Source organism: Monodon monoceros, unplaced genomic scaffold (genome assembly GCF_005190385.1).
Source record: "Monodon monoceros isolate NGI ecotype Baffin Bay Population unplaced genomic scaffold, NGI_Narwhal_1 Super_Scaffold_18, whole genome shotgun sequence".
In the NCBI taxonomy this organism is placed as follows: domain Eukaryota; kingdom Metazoa; phylum Chordata; class Mammalia; order Artiodactyla; family Monodontidae; genus Monodon; species Monodon monoceros.
The window spans coordinates 1710606-1725866 of NW_021703774.1; the positions used below are offsets into that span (position 1 = coordinate 1710606).

Consider the following 15261-nt stretch of genomic DNA (forward strand, 5'->3'; position numbering starts at 1 on the left):
AGTAAGTGCTCTCCGCGCTCCTCTCCTCCACGTGGCAGAAATGTACACATGCTACTTGTAAGCTGTCTCTCAAGGCTACCCTCCTGGTCTGGTGGCCTCCGCTCCCATTCGGACACCACCATGTCTCTCCCCTGAACGAGGCAAAAATCCTGATTTTCCTGTGGCTCCAACTTCTTCCTCACGCTCTGCATCCGGCACAGGACTTCTAGTCTTTCCTTTGTGGCTGCTTTTTGGGGGGGGGGGGTTCAAACACAAACGTTATATGGGGGGGGGTGTTCCTTAACATTTCCCAACATTACAAAGTATCTAAAGTCGAAAGTACCCTCTCCCCCTCCTGTTTCCCAAGCAGCGTCTACGGTTTGGTACGTATTCTTACCAAAAATGTAATTTTGGTAAGAATTTACACTGCTTCCTATTCTTTGGCGTCACAAACAACGCTACAACCTTGTGTGTCTCCAGGGATGATTCTCCACCGTGGGGCTACTGGGCCCGAGAGCAACCTCATGCTAAGTTTTGATGAATAATCACTTATCTGCTCTCTAGAAAGGCTGCAGCAACTTTCACATCCCCCAAGAATGTTAGCAAGGGTGCTTGTTTCCCCACACTGTTTGCCAACCTTAGACATCATTGCCTTTTTATGATCTGTATCGGTCTGAAGGTTAAAAACCCCACTCTTGTTCAGGCTTTGCATTTCTCTGATTGAGGACGGGCATCTTTTGTATGTTTGGCAATTATTGGTACTTTTCTCTTAGGTATGCTCACCTTTCTTTATTTCTTGATTTGTAAGGGCTCATTATTTATTAGGTACATGAGCTCTGGACCATTCAGGTCGCAAATACTTTTTCCTAGCCTGTCTTTGGACTTTCAACTTTATTCGGAATGTATTATGCGGCAGAGAAGTTCTAAGTATTTACTCGGTAAAACCTGTCAATCTTAACGTTCTCCTTCACGACTCTGGAATTTCTCCCAAGTTTACAAGAGGCTCCCCCCGCACACCCCCAAGAATAGAGAAATAGTATCCTCTACTTTTTCTGTTATTGATACTTTAAATCCACGTGGAATGTATTTTTGAAGATGTTATCAACTAGGGACTAGTTATTTTTCCACATCAGAGACGTCATCATATCAGAGACGTCATCATATCATGCTCCCCTAAAGTCTACCTCATCTTCTACATAATAAAGTCTAAGGCCCCTCCCTATCAATCCAGTTTTACAACCCGCATTTCCTTCCCCCAATCTACATTCCATTTAGAACAGCCTCAGAAGAGTGTTTGCTGCTCCCCAAACCTGTCGCCAGGCTTCAAGCTCCCATGCCCTCCCTGCTGTCGCCGCCTCACACTGCAGACTAAGTCCTGTTGTTGGTCTGACTGTCACCCTCTTTCCGACCCCCTTTCCAATCAAGATGGATCATTCTTCCTACAGAGTGGGTATACTATTTATACTTGCATGAAATTCTTTTCTTCTTTGAGTTTTATTGCGATGTAACTGAAATACCACGCTGTGTGAGTTGACAACAGGTTTAGTGCCATGTGCACTGAATTCTGACTTCATTATCTGAAGCAGGGCACGGAAAACAGCATCTGTAAGAAGCTCCCCGGATGAGGCTAACGAGAAGCTGGCTGAGGACCATAGACTGTCTGGCTGCAGGACAGGCACCATCTCCCTGGTGAGACAGCGAGACCCCAAGGGCAAGGGCACTGTCTGAGCATCTTCGCACTCCCTACACCTCACACGGTACCTGACAGCGAGCACGGGCTAAAGGAAGGAAAGGAGCTGGCCTACTGCTCACTGTAAAGGGCGAAGAGCTAGCTTGACTCTGGAGGCTGAGGAAGTGGGTTCTGACTTGGACGTGATGGACCAGCGTACTGAAAACTTAGCGGTGTTTACAGGAAGGCAGGTGCTCTGTCTGAAGCGGAATGCCTGATTACGGCGATCAGAAAACCAACGGTGACTCCAGGTGCTGTGCTGAGGGCTTTATTAACATACTAGCTCTTCCAGTTCCAATCTTTGCGGAAGTGAGGCTGGAGATAATATACATTTGTTATAACCCTTAAAGCTCTGAAGGAAGCATCGTTTATGTTTTTAACGTGAGGAAGCTGAAGCTCCAGAAATTAAATAGTTTGTCCAAACCCATGCGCTCCTCCTATTGTGTCGTGCGGTTGGCAGAAGCTAAGTCACGTACCAATAGTTAGGCAAGAAATACGTTCTGGAAATGGTAAACAGCCATCATATGCAAGAAAGAAAACTCAGCATCATTATTTGCACCTCAAGTCATGTTTTCACATTCTCCCTCTTGTTCGGGCGGCTACTGTCGAGAGAGAGACCCCAATTCCTTCTTCAGACTCAGAGTGGACACGGGATCAACCGCAGCGCGCCCTTCCACTCAGGTGATTTCTGTGTCCTCTCTCTATTCACTCGAGCCCTAGGGAGCGGGGTCCCGTCTTTCTCATCTTTGTTCCCAGCACAAGGTTTTGAGGGCAAAGTCTGAGTAATCAGTATTTACAGCATTACGAAGCATAACTCTTTTGAACAAAAATGTGGGAAAACATCTCAGGAGCTGTAAGACCATCCACCTCCTCTTCACTAAGACTCTTTTCTCTTGGCAATTTATTCTACAGGTACAATTTAAGAGAGAAAACGGAGCTGTAGGAATGAAACTGACCGTTACAGAATTGTATATAACAAGAAAGGAAGCAATGTTACAAGCAGAATTAGCAATTTATGCCACCCTAAGCTCTTTGACAACAGGGGAAAATGTGCACAATACAATGCTGAGTAGAAGAAACAACGCCATGCTATAACGATGCTCAAAATAAATATACACATATAAATGGGCAGACACAAGTGTATGTACGTATACGCCTTGAATATACATATAATATATATATATATATATATATATATATAAAACAGGAAGGGAAAAGGAATGAATAAAAATAAAACTTACTTAGAAATGACCGTGTTATAATATGCAAAAAATACATATAAAATCTATAGTTTACTTCAAAACTTAGAGGATAGTAAACACTAAGTATAATCAGTAATACATTTTCAGAACAAAGCTCATCTCACTGATTACTTCACTTCCTAAATTTAAAAACAGACTTAAACAAATTCCACTACCGTGTTTACAGATATTTCCGTAAGATGTTCACCCACTTTTAAACTGAGAACCTTCAAATTTTATTATGATTTTTTTTTACCCCTTAACTTTATGAGGTAGAAGTAAATTTAGAAATTATATATAACAGAAACTATATACATAATGAATCTAGAAAGCATCGACAGTGAAAACTAAGCTGTAGGCTACAATCAATCCATTTGGAACGATTTATGTCTCTAAATAAAATACACGCATTTAATTGTTTACCCAAAGCATTAAGGTCAGAATAACAATAACGGCAGCTAGCGCTGAGTGTTATGCTCCAGGCAATGTTTCCCGCATTTGTGTCAACTCACTTGATAACACAGCGCTGTGAGATGCACTCTTACTAAACCTGTTTTACAGATGAGAGAACGGAGCCACCCGTCCGAGGTTACAGAGCCAGGAGGCGCGGAGCTCACACGGCCCAGCAGCAGCCTGCAGACCCCAGGGCTGGGCGCCGCGGAGGCAGGGCAGAGCCCGCCACCCAGGAGCAGCAGCAGAAAGGCTAGTGGGGAAGGAAAGCAGGAAAGTTCCCTGCATTTTAGTGAAAAAGGCAAGGACAAGGAGGCCCGGGAACTCACTGAGGCCTCTACTAGCTTCTAGATCTGGGTTACAGGTTACACTTTGTTATCTCCGACCAGTGGAGTCTAGACAAAAATGATTTACATTTAGGTATCAGAAATGAAGGTTAAGGCTATTAAATAAAGAAGAGCATCGAAGTGTTGTAGGTAAGAAGGCTATTAATGAGCCTCACAGATTAATAACATCCAAGTTCTACTATTTCATGGCTTTTTTATTCTTTTATCTGACGTAGGACTAGGAAAATATTTCCTAAACTGAACTCAGGCCTGTGGCGCAGTGGCCAGTGCACCAACCGTGTCCAAGCCCTCCTAGAGGGACACGGGAGGGAACAGACTTAACAGACGGACACGAACTGGAAGAATTGGAATTATTCTGCTAAAATGGCACACAACAGCATATACACATCACGCTATAGTTTGTCAAAGTTAATTCCGATTCAGAAAATAATATTTTACACATCATTTATTTATATAAACAAGTTCACCAAAATTTTCATTTACCCTTCATTTACATGGAGATACAAGGAAAACAGCACTTAAAGCCCTACTGAGATACCACTTCCCACCAGGAAGGCTATAATTTAAAAAGTCAGACAATAACAACCACTTGCAAGGATGTGGAGAAATGGGAGCCCTTGTGCCCCGCTGGCGGGAATGTTAAATAGTGCAGCCACTGTGCAAGAGTCTGGCACTTTCTCAAAGAGTCTGCCCCAGCAGCTCTGCTTTTACGTTCATTATATCCAAGAGAAACAAAAAACGTGTCCACACAAAATCTGTACACAAATATTCAGAGTAGCATTATTTGTAAGAGCCAAAAAGGTGGAAACAAGCCAAACGTCCATCAACTGATGACAGGATAAGCAAAAATGATACAGCCGTGATATTCTGAATGGAATATAATTCGGCAATAAAACGGAACAAAGCCTGACATAGGCCACAACATGTGTGAACCTGGTAAACAATGTTGTTTTCTAAAATGGATTGTGGCAGTGCTTACACAACTCTGAATATACCAAAACCATTGCACTGTACACTTAGAATGCATGAACTGTATGGTGTGCCGATTATGCCTCAAGTCGTTAGCCCCCCCAAAAGATCAGATTGATTTATGATGCTCTGCTGACCCTCTTCCAGTGTAAACACCTCAAAAATGACCGTTTAGGTCTAAGTCAGGCAGTTAGCTATATCCATGTGTTTGCAAAGTATCTTCAGAAGGACTTCAGGGTGAAGGGACACTTATTTTTCTGGACAGTGAAGTATTTTAGATATTATTAAAAAATAAATTAACATTTGCTTACTACCGTAAGTTTGTCGTCTACATAACGTTAAGCAGGAAACATCTATATATGAATTGATGACAAAAAGTAAAATAAATAAATATGCTAAGTTAATTCTATTTTCCTCCCACAGATATTTATGTTCACTTTCTTTTTTTTTTTTAATGTTCACTTTCTTAAGGCTCCAACTAATCTGGATAAAAGGTATATATAGTTTACTTTAAAAGATTATTATATACGATCTTTCTTAGATACTGTTATTTTAGTAGCTAGAATCTTAGCGATAGATTTCTATAGTTGGTATGAGAATAGAAATTTTCCAGAAAAACAATTTATTTCCAATCATAATGTCGGTCCCCTTATATGATAAGAAAATCTTAGCGTATCAAAAATTCAGGCTATCAAAAGTAGGCTGGACTCACAAGTGTAGGTAGTATGCTACATGAGGGGCAAGTTTTTTGCTAACATCACAAGGGTCTTTGGCCCAGTGAGTGGGGTTTGATAGTAATACTTGCTACAAATGTAAAAAAAAAAAAGTAGGCTGGTCCAAGGAGCAAAAAGCACTGGCCTTAAAAACAAAGGCAGGACTTCCCTGGCGGTCCAGTGGTTAAGACTCCACGCTTCCACTGCAGGGAGCATGGCTTCGATCCCTGGTCGGGGAACTGAGATCCCACGTGCCATGAGAGGCGGCCAAAAAAAAAAAAAAAAAAAAAACAGAGGCAGACTATCACTGAGACAGCAAAGAGTTTAGCTGTAACCTACAGGAGGATCCAGGCATGGCTGTTCCAGTCATAATGATGCTGTATTCAACCTGTAGTAAACACAGTCAGGACCAAAGCGGGCCAGCGTCGTTCTGCTACACCAGACGGAACGGTGGAACTGGGCGCCTTGGCAAGGGAGGTGATGTCCGTGAGATTCAAACTCTTAACATGAATGACATTTGCTTGTGACCACACAAAATGATACATCGATTTTATTTGGACGCATCTGGTTAGACATGTGAATGGGGTAAAGAGAGAAAGTTAAAAAGTACGATTACCAGCATGGAACTATTAGCACAGTGATACTTATTTAGCTGCCATTTAACTCTGCCTAAATTGAAAACATACCGTAGGACACACAATAAAGCAGTCGAGAGTTCTCTTTAATCTGTGTCCATAAGGGCGGCACGAGCATCTGGCTTACATTCTGTCATTTGCATTTGGTGAATCTGATAATCACACACCCAATGGAGAACTGTTTCCAAGATAATGTTGAACCAAACTGATATCAAGCTTTATTACAAAAGGAATACATGCGAGAAACAGTGCAGCCCAAACGTCTATCAAATTGCAAGTCCCAGACCAATGAAAGAAATGATGTCTCCTGAGCAGCTCCATCACTTCCTCTGGACTATATTTAACCTCAACTGGCAAGTTAAGGATGTTTACCTGAGGCTGCACCGGGCGGACGCAGACAGGGACTGCACATTAGTAGCAAATAAACACGGTAGACACAGGAAATGGTTCACAGCAGTGGTTCTGAATCTGGCTCATCATCAAAAATCACAAATTTCCTGGCCCCCAACGTCAGAGGGGCCCCAGAATAGCATCCTAACAGGAATCCTGCCCCCAAAGGCCCTCAGCACGACAGACTGACAATGACATCACTCCACAACCCAACGCCGTCAGGGGCTTCCCGGGGCCCACCACCCTTCCAGGGTCTCCTCTTTCACTGCTTCTCTACGTGAACCTATGGTCCAGGAGCACAGGTGATGAGCAAGCAGAGTGCCTGCGTTCAGCCTTGACTCTACACCTCCTACGTAACCCTGGGCAAAGCCCTCCATTTCTTTATGCTTCACTACCCTCAACTGCAAAGTGGGCTGACAACAATAGTACGGGCATTTCGTGCCCTAACAACAACACGGTTTACATCAAGAACAGGGCTGGGGTAGACCACTCGCAAGATCTGCACCTTTGTGACCAGGAGGTAACCTGGAGAGCCCGGCTTCCACCGGGCTGGAAGCTGCCCCAGTGCGCAGGGAAAAGTGCACAGAAGCAAGTGTGGACATGCTGCGTGCTTTCTAATTAGAGGCTGGCTGGTGGATGATGACATGATGACATGATGACACAGATGGACGTGGATCTCAGCCAGCAGAGGTGGACCCGGGAAGCAGTGCAGCTGTCCCCAGCCAAGACTGCACTCGGCCGGGGCTGCCCTCGGGAAAGGGCCCTGGGCAGATGCCCCTCTGAAGAATGAAACAGGAGAGAAGGCTGTGGTGTCAGTTTTGGATTGGAGGTTGCCCTAAGAGCTCATTATCCTACGTGTACATCGCTCCTAGCCTAGAAGCAGTAACACAATAAATATACCTGTGCCCAGATCTTGGTTTCTAAATAACATCTCCACATTAAAATAAACCCAAGGCTCTTTAGAGAATGGCTGATTCCAAGTCAGAGACAGGAAAAGCACAAAGTGAGCCTGGAATAGCTAGTTGGGTCAGAAAGAAAAAAGTATTCAAAGACTGCTGGGGAGCTGTTAAAAGGATACAGGAGTCAGCCTAGTGGGGGGTCCCATTGGCCAAATATGGGCCCACGTGAATACAAAAAAGATTAAAAACAAGAATGAATCATAACACAAGTAATCAAAACCAAGATGAATCCATGAGTCCACAGTGATAATCACTAAAGGGGAAAGGTGGATGAGAAAGCTTTTCTTCACAGAACAATGCCAGGTAAGAAATATAAAAGGAATGAGAGAATTTTTAAATCACCATATTCCAACCACCACTGCAGTAATTCATTCAGGCACAGATCGCCCAGAGATGCTAAAACCGCTAGGTGGTGTATCACTGGGAAACACAATAGGCAACAAATGTCAAAGTATCACTCCACATAATGCCCCCGGTTACAAAGGGAAAAGTGGTCAAACTTAGAATCACCAGTAATGGGACATGATAAGATTTAATCAAGAGTATAACATATCACCTATTCATGTCATAACATTCGTGTCAAAAGATTTTACTCGGGCTTCCCTGGTGGCGCAGTGGTTGAGAGTCCGCCTGCCGATGCAGGGGACACGGGTTCGTGCCCCGGTCCGGGAAGATCCCACATGCCGCGGAGCGGCTGGGCCCGTGAGCCATGGCCGCTGAGCCTGCGCATCCGGAGCCTGTTGCTCCGCAACGGGAGGGGCCGCAACAGTGAGAGGCCCGCGTACCGCGCAAAAAAAGAAAAAGATTTTACTCTGAATCTTGTATTGATATTCTTATCCCACAAAATTACGTTTACAGAGCAAGCTTTAAATGCTGTCTAGCTAAAACAGGAGCTGCTGATACATGCACAGAATAAGCTGTTTCTGTTTACCTTCTTAATTCCTAGGTAATTAATTGTTGGTGGCTTTCTCCCCAAACCATACCACACAAGGAATGCATTCCAAATGTGTATCTGTCCATTAAACAAGTCATTTGATGGGTACAGGAGAATGTACGGCCTTAATGAAGTTCTAATTAAGCGATACTTGCCAGTCCTGTTGCTACAATTAGATACAGAAACTGAGGAGTTTTCAATAAGCCAAAAAGAAAATATATGTAAAATCAAGAAAAAGGCTTAAAGAATAAAAGGCCTTCAACTGAGGTTACATATAAGCCCCCTAAACGATTCGTCAGTACACAGAGCAAAGAGGTCGGAAAACTGTCCTGGCATCAGTGCCATCCAGATGAGGCAGGCTTCTCTGCAGCAGCCCTTCCAGAAACATTGCCACTCCTAAGAAATTTTAGGATCTAAAGTGAAAATAAATTTTATTTCTTTTAGTTACTATTTTGCTTTACCACACATTAAGTAACCATTTTTATAACAATACATATGTAAATATATTATTTTGAATTAATTCACATACTAATATGCAGTTTACAAAAGACCTAGGAAGAGAAACAGGGCAACAGAAACCGATCACAATTGCTAAAATTTACTGACCTCTTATCACAGGTCAAGTACTACATTAGACGCTTCCCCGGCCTACTCTAATTCACCCTCACAACTGTGGAAGGTAGACAACAGTGTCGTTCCTTACACAGACAAGAAACTGGACCGCAGAGAGCTTCAGAACCAGTCCAAAGGCAGACAGCTATTTGCTGCCACCCGAGCCTGTCCTGCTCTAGCGACAAAGGGCTCCAGCACCACCACTCTGCCTCGTCAGCAGAGATGCGTTTGCCAAAGGGCACAAACCATTTCTGCTCCAAACTGTAGCATTTCCTTTCAATCTTAAACGTCCATCCTTCATAAACTTTTTTTAAATCAAGCTTTTTATTTTGAAATAATTACAGGTTCACATGCAATTGTCAGAAGTTAACACAGAGACGCCACGTACCCTTTACTTGGTTTCCCCCAACGGTAACATCTTGTAAAAGCACAGCGTAATGTCACACCCAGGAGACTGCACTGACACAATTAAACTGCAGAACCTGTCCATCCCAAGGGTCCCTCCTGTTGGCCTCTTACAGCCACATCTACTTCCCTCCTGCCCCTCCCTCTCCTCGGACCCTGGCAACACTAATCTGTTCTCTGTTTTTACAATTTTGTCCTTTCAAGAATGTTACACGGATGCTATCACACACTATGAAACTTTGGGGATTGGCATTTTTTACTCAGCGTATTCTATGGAGATTCATACAAGCTGCTATATTTATCAATCGGTTGTTCCTTTTTATTGCTGAGTCCCAGTAAAGCTCTTAAGACACTGATTACTTGAGATTATGACTGTTAACACTTTGATAAATGTAAACACATCAGCTTGAGCTACACATTGAACATCCAACAGAAACGATCTCACTTACACTTTTAGGGGCCTGCTAAATAGATTACACTGAGGTACTAAATTAGTCAACATCATAGGTGGTTGAACTTTCCCAGTTTAACTTACCTTTCTTATGAACGTTTAAAGCTCTAACTAAAGTTTGCACTCTTAAAAAGAAGGCTGTAATGGCACAGTTAAAGTAAGAAGCAGTTTATTTTTGGTCAGTATTAACTGAATTCTTAACCTAACCAGCTTATACGAAAGGTAAATGTCTGTGAAGGTGTTTAAGGAAATAATAACTATAGGTGGTAGCTGCCCCAGAACACGTCTTCGATGGACAGCACAGGAAAAAGTCTAGAAATGTAACAGACCGCTCCAGCTCTCAGTGGCATGTCAGGCTCTCCAAGCGGCGACACGAGGCGGTGGGCTCAGAGATACCTGTACACACAGGGTTATCCACTTCCTACCAAGCGTGCTCAGCCCGAAACGGACGAGCACACGCACGTGTGCACCTGTACACACATACAGAAAAATGCCAAGCCTTAAGGATTTCACAAGGACTTGTCGGGCAGTGGATAAAATGCACATCTTAGTTCTTGTGCTTTTGTATATAATCTTCAGTTGACTATTTTTAACTCATGAGAAAAAAATCTAAGCTAATTTCTACTCATTTCTTTAGGTCTTGGACTAAACATGGCATCACCCAGAAAGGTTTCCCTGATCACTACTCCCCACCTCTGACTAGATTAGGCTTAGGCGCGTCTCTGGGAGGTTCCCCAGCACCTATAGCAGCAGCAGGTACCATGAAGCAGTTGCCTCTTCCCTGTCTGTCCCTCCTGCTGGACTCTACGTGTTCCGATGGTGTAGCTCTGTATTAACACACATTAGGTGATCAACAGAGAAGTGCCTGCCGACGAATGAGCATGCAAGAAACACACAGTGTAACGCTGACTGGGAGAACCAGTCCTCTCATGACACACCCTAGAGAACTGAAAACAGGTATTCCAACAAAAACTTGCAAATGAATATTCATAGCAGCATTGTTCATAGTAACCAAAAAGTAGAAACAACCTAAATGTCCATCAATTTATGAATGGATAAACAGAATGTGTTCTACCCCTACAACAGAATGCTTGTTGGCAATAAAAAGGAATGAAGTATGGCTACGTGCATAGAAGAACCTTGAAAGTATTATGCAAAGTAAAGGAGCCAATCAAAAGGAGGCCACATATCGTATGAGTCCTTTTATATAAAATGTCCAGAATGAACAAATCCACAGAGACAGAAAGGAGACTAATGGTTGCTGTGGGCTGTGGCAATGGGGTGGGGAGGTTCGGGAGTAACTGTTGATGGGCATAGGCTTTCAGGTGTGCGGTGGAAAGTTCTGGAGCTAAGTGATGGCGATGACTGCACAACACTGTACTTAATGCCACTGGACTGTACTCTCTAAAATGGTAAGTTCTATGTTTTATATAGTTTATGATAAACAGATAAATAGATAAACTGGTCATACAACCAAAAAAACCCCAAGATTTTTCCATTATTAATGAAAGATTTCAACCCATAGAACCAAAAATTTAAGTGAGCCCTTTGCAGAATATATATAAAGAAAAATGCACATAGGCATCTCATAGTCAAACTTCTGAAAAAAGGGGAAATCTTGAAAGAAGCCAAAATATTAATATATGAAGAAAAACAGAATTAAAAAGAGAAACAGAGAAATCCACAATTAGTTGAAGTTTTTAATACTTCTTTTTCAAGAATCAGTAGAATAACTGAACAGAAAATCAGAGGGGGTATGGAAGACTTGAAAAGCATCAGGCAAAACGACCTGATGTTTACAGAACGCGATACCAAAGAACAGTTCTTTTCAAGTACACATAAACACTCACCAAGACAGATTCAAATGCTGAGGCATAAAACAGTCTCAACGTATTTAAAAGGACTGAAATCATACAAAATATGTTCTCTAACCACAACAGATGTAAATTAGAAATCAATAATAAAAAAAAAGGTATCTGGAAAACATCTCGGTACTTGGAAATTAAATCATCTGAATTTCTATGAGGCAAAGAAGAAATCACCAGGGAATTCAGAAAATATTTTGAACTGAACGGTAATGAACAGCATTCATTGGTTTTTGACTCCATGTCAAAATTTGCAGGTTGCAGCTAAAGCAGAGCTTAGAGGGCAACTTATGGCTTTCAGTGTTTAAAACAGAAAAGAATACTTTAAAATCAATTGCCTATGATTCCATCCTTAAAAAGCTAGAAAAAGAGGAGCAAATTAAATCAAAATAAGGAGAAGAAAGGAAATAATAAAACTAAGAGCAGAGATTAATGAAACAGTAAAACAGCAAAAAGAAAATAATGAAATGAAAGCTAGTTCTTGGAAAAGATTAATAGACTTGATAAACCTCTACACAAATTAATAATATCAGAAAAGAAAAAGGGGGCATCACCACAGGTTCTACAGATATTAAAAGGATAATAAGGGAATATTATGAACAACCTAGTGCTAGTAAATTTGACAAATTTAGATGAAATAAACAAAGTCCTTGAAAAGACACAAGATAACCAAAACTGACATAAGAAACAAAAAAAAAATTATAGCTGTAAATATAATTTACAGCATTTATAGCATTCACCACCCACCTAAACCTATTTTTTTTAATGACGTTGTAATTTTAAAACTTTCCCGCAAAGAAAACATCAAGCCCTGATGGTTCACTGGTGAATTCTATCAAACATTTAAGGAAGAAACAATGCCAATCTTAGACAAAGTCTTTCAGAAAACAGAAGAGGAAAGAACATTTTGCAACTCAACATGTAAGGTCAGTATTACTCTGATTCTGAAACCAGACAAAGAAATTAGAAGAAGAATATCTTTCATAAAAATGGCTGCAAATACCCTTGAGTAAATATTAACAAATGAAATCCACCAATATATAAAAGAGATAATACATCATGACCAAATGAATTTAACTCCAGGAATTCAAGACTGGTATAATATTTGAGAATCAATCAATGTAATTCACATGTTAAGAGAATAAATGAGGAAGCCATATGATCATATCAACAGAGGCAAAAAAAGCAGTTGACAAAATACAGTACCTATTCATGATTTAAAATGGGCTGTCCGGTCTGTGAGGAAGGGACTTGGAGCTGTCTGACGTGTTTTATTCCTCCAAGAAGGTATTGGAGGCCCCTGTGGAAGATGAAGTGACCCAGCGGTTCTCCTCAGAGGAGCTAGTGTCATGGAATCTCCTCGCAAGGACCAATGTAAATTTCCAGACATCAGTCCGTGGCTCACCATGGTGTGGTGCTGGGCGTCACAGTGCGCTACCGTGTCCTACTACCTCTGAGAACTACCTTGGCTTTCACTAGGATCAGTTTGTTGGTTCACAGCAAGTACCCTGGTTGGACAGCTGTCAGGAAGCAGCCTCAAAAACCGGCTGAGTGAACTGGTCCTCTGCCGGATCTATGTTCATGCCCTCCCTGTACTACTCGCTATCATAACACGCAGTACAGACCCCAGAAGGGAGGCATCTGTGTTGCAACCATACCTCCCTGTAGATGTTTTATCTTGACAATGGATGGATGCTATGCTACGGCTGGCCAGGTGCATGCATGGTGGATGGGAATTATTCAGCGCTATGGTCAAGGCTTGTCCACATGTCTGGTCCGAACGCTCAGAAATGAAGGCCTGACGCCTGGTTACCAACAGACTAAAAGAACATGTTGCTGATAAGAAAAAATTACCCATACTCATCTTTCCTGAAGGAACTTGCATCAACAATACTTCAGTCATGATATTTAAAAAGGGAAGCTTTAAAATTGGAGGAACCATACACCCAGTTGCAATTAAGTATGATCCTTAGTTTGCTGATGCATTTTGGAACAGCAGTAAATACAGCACGGTGAGCTGCCTGCTTTGAGTGATGACCAGCTGGGCCATTGTCTGTGCTGTGCGGTACGCGCCCCCCATGACCAGAGAGAAAGGAGAAGATGCAGCCCAGTTTGCTAATAGGGTTAAGTCTGCTATTGCTGTACAAGGAGGGCTGACTGAGCTTCCTTGGGATAGAGGGCTGAAGAGAGCCTAGGTGAAGGACGTCTCTAAGGAAGAGCCACAGAAGAAGCACAGCAAGATGACTGTGGGCAATGGGTATCTCAACACGGAAGCAGACTGAATGCCACCCAGGCTTTCCAGAACTAGCCCTCGGAAATGGAATGTGGTGAAGCTTTTTTTTTTGGGGGGGGGGTGCACTGTTTTGTTTTACCGTTTTTGTTTTTTTATTGTTAATCTTTTCTACTGGATGACTGTCTCGACCTTTATGCCAGAGGCAGAATCCACGGTGCCCTTGTTGGCTTTTGTTGTTGTTACAGCATTAGCCTCACGAGCTGTGAAGTAGTTTACTGAGTTTCAACATGTTCTGCCTTCTGTAAAACGACTGTGTCACTGTGAATTGAATGAAATATTTGCACCGGAAAAAGTACTTCTAAAACATCTGTGGAACTCAGTTGTGTTTGGAACTCGTTGATACAGTAATTCTCAAGAAAACACCCCGAGCTGTGTTCATGGTTAGCTTTCTCGGGCCCCCTCCTCCCATTTCCTTCTATCACTTAAACATGGATTTCACATCACTCGAGTTACTGTCATGGTTTTGTTCTACCACAAGGTTGAAAAGAAAAATGGAGGACAGTATTTAGGAGAAAGGACAGATTTGTGGCCACTTGATCTGAAAGTTGAAAGGAAATTAAATATTTTTTACTAGCGTGTTAGAAGAGACCTTCTATTTGGTGAGCTTTACCAAAGAAAATGAGTCCATGTTACTGTGTGTGCACATCTGTATGTAGGCAGCTTGCGAATAAGTTAGCCAGCAATAGGTGATAAAGTTTTTAGTCTTCCTTGTTTGTATGCTAAAGATCTATACTTAAGGCCTCTCCCATCTACTGACTTGTTTTATCTTGCAACCAAACACATTTCAAACAGGAACCTTTGACAACTGCGAATCCCACTGAGTGTCTTCAGCAGGGGCAGGAGTGAAGGAAGCACTGTTCCTCCCCTTCCACCCCTTCGTCCTTCATTGCAGAATTTTCCCAGTTTCTTGAACAGGAAAGTAAGTGGTAAAACTACCTTTTGGAAACTGAGCTTTAAATTTTTTTAAAGGGGAAAGTAAGTGTCTCCCGACTCTGCAGCATAACCAATGTTGATGGCAATGTAGTGTCACCCAAGTGTTACTGCTCTTCTGGTAGCCACGCACAAAATGTGACACCGTTTTACGGTGAATACAAATAAATTCTACATTGCTAAAAACAAATAAATTAAAAAAATAAAAGTTCATACATTATGCTTTCATCTATATGAAATTCTAGAACAGGCAAAACTCACCTACAGGGACAGGAAGGAGACTGATGGAGATCTAGCACGGGATGCAGATAGGGATCTGACAGCAAAGAGGCACGAAGGGATTTTGGGGGCCAATAAAA

General features: G+C 42.1%; 1 protein-coding gene, 1 non-coding gene and 1 pseudogene across 5 annotated transcripts in view; 2 read left to right on the top strand and 1 right to left on the bottom strand.

The window, feature by feature from the left end:
- The window catches only part of CAMSAP2 (calmodulin regulated spectrin associated protein family member 2), a 94622-nt gene that overhangs the window by 41932 nt on the left and 37429 nt on the right, over positions 1 to 15261 (bottom strand). The window lies entirely within an intron of this gene.
- Positions 1919 to 14304, top strand: LOC114898316 (annotated as a pseudogene).
- LOC114900115 lies at positions 5383 to 5527 on the top strand. Its single transcript, XR_003794735.1, has one exon. It is a non-coding gene; the product is annotated as a small nucleolar RNA SNORA62/SNORA6 family (small nucleolar RNA).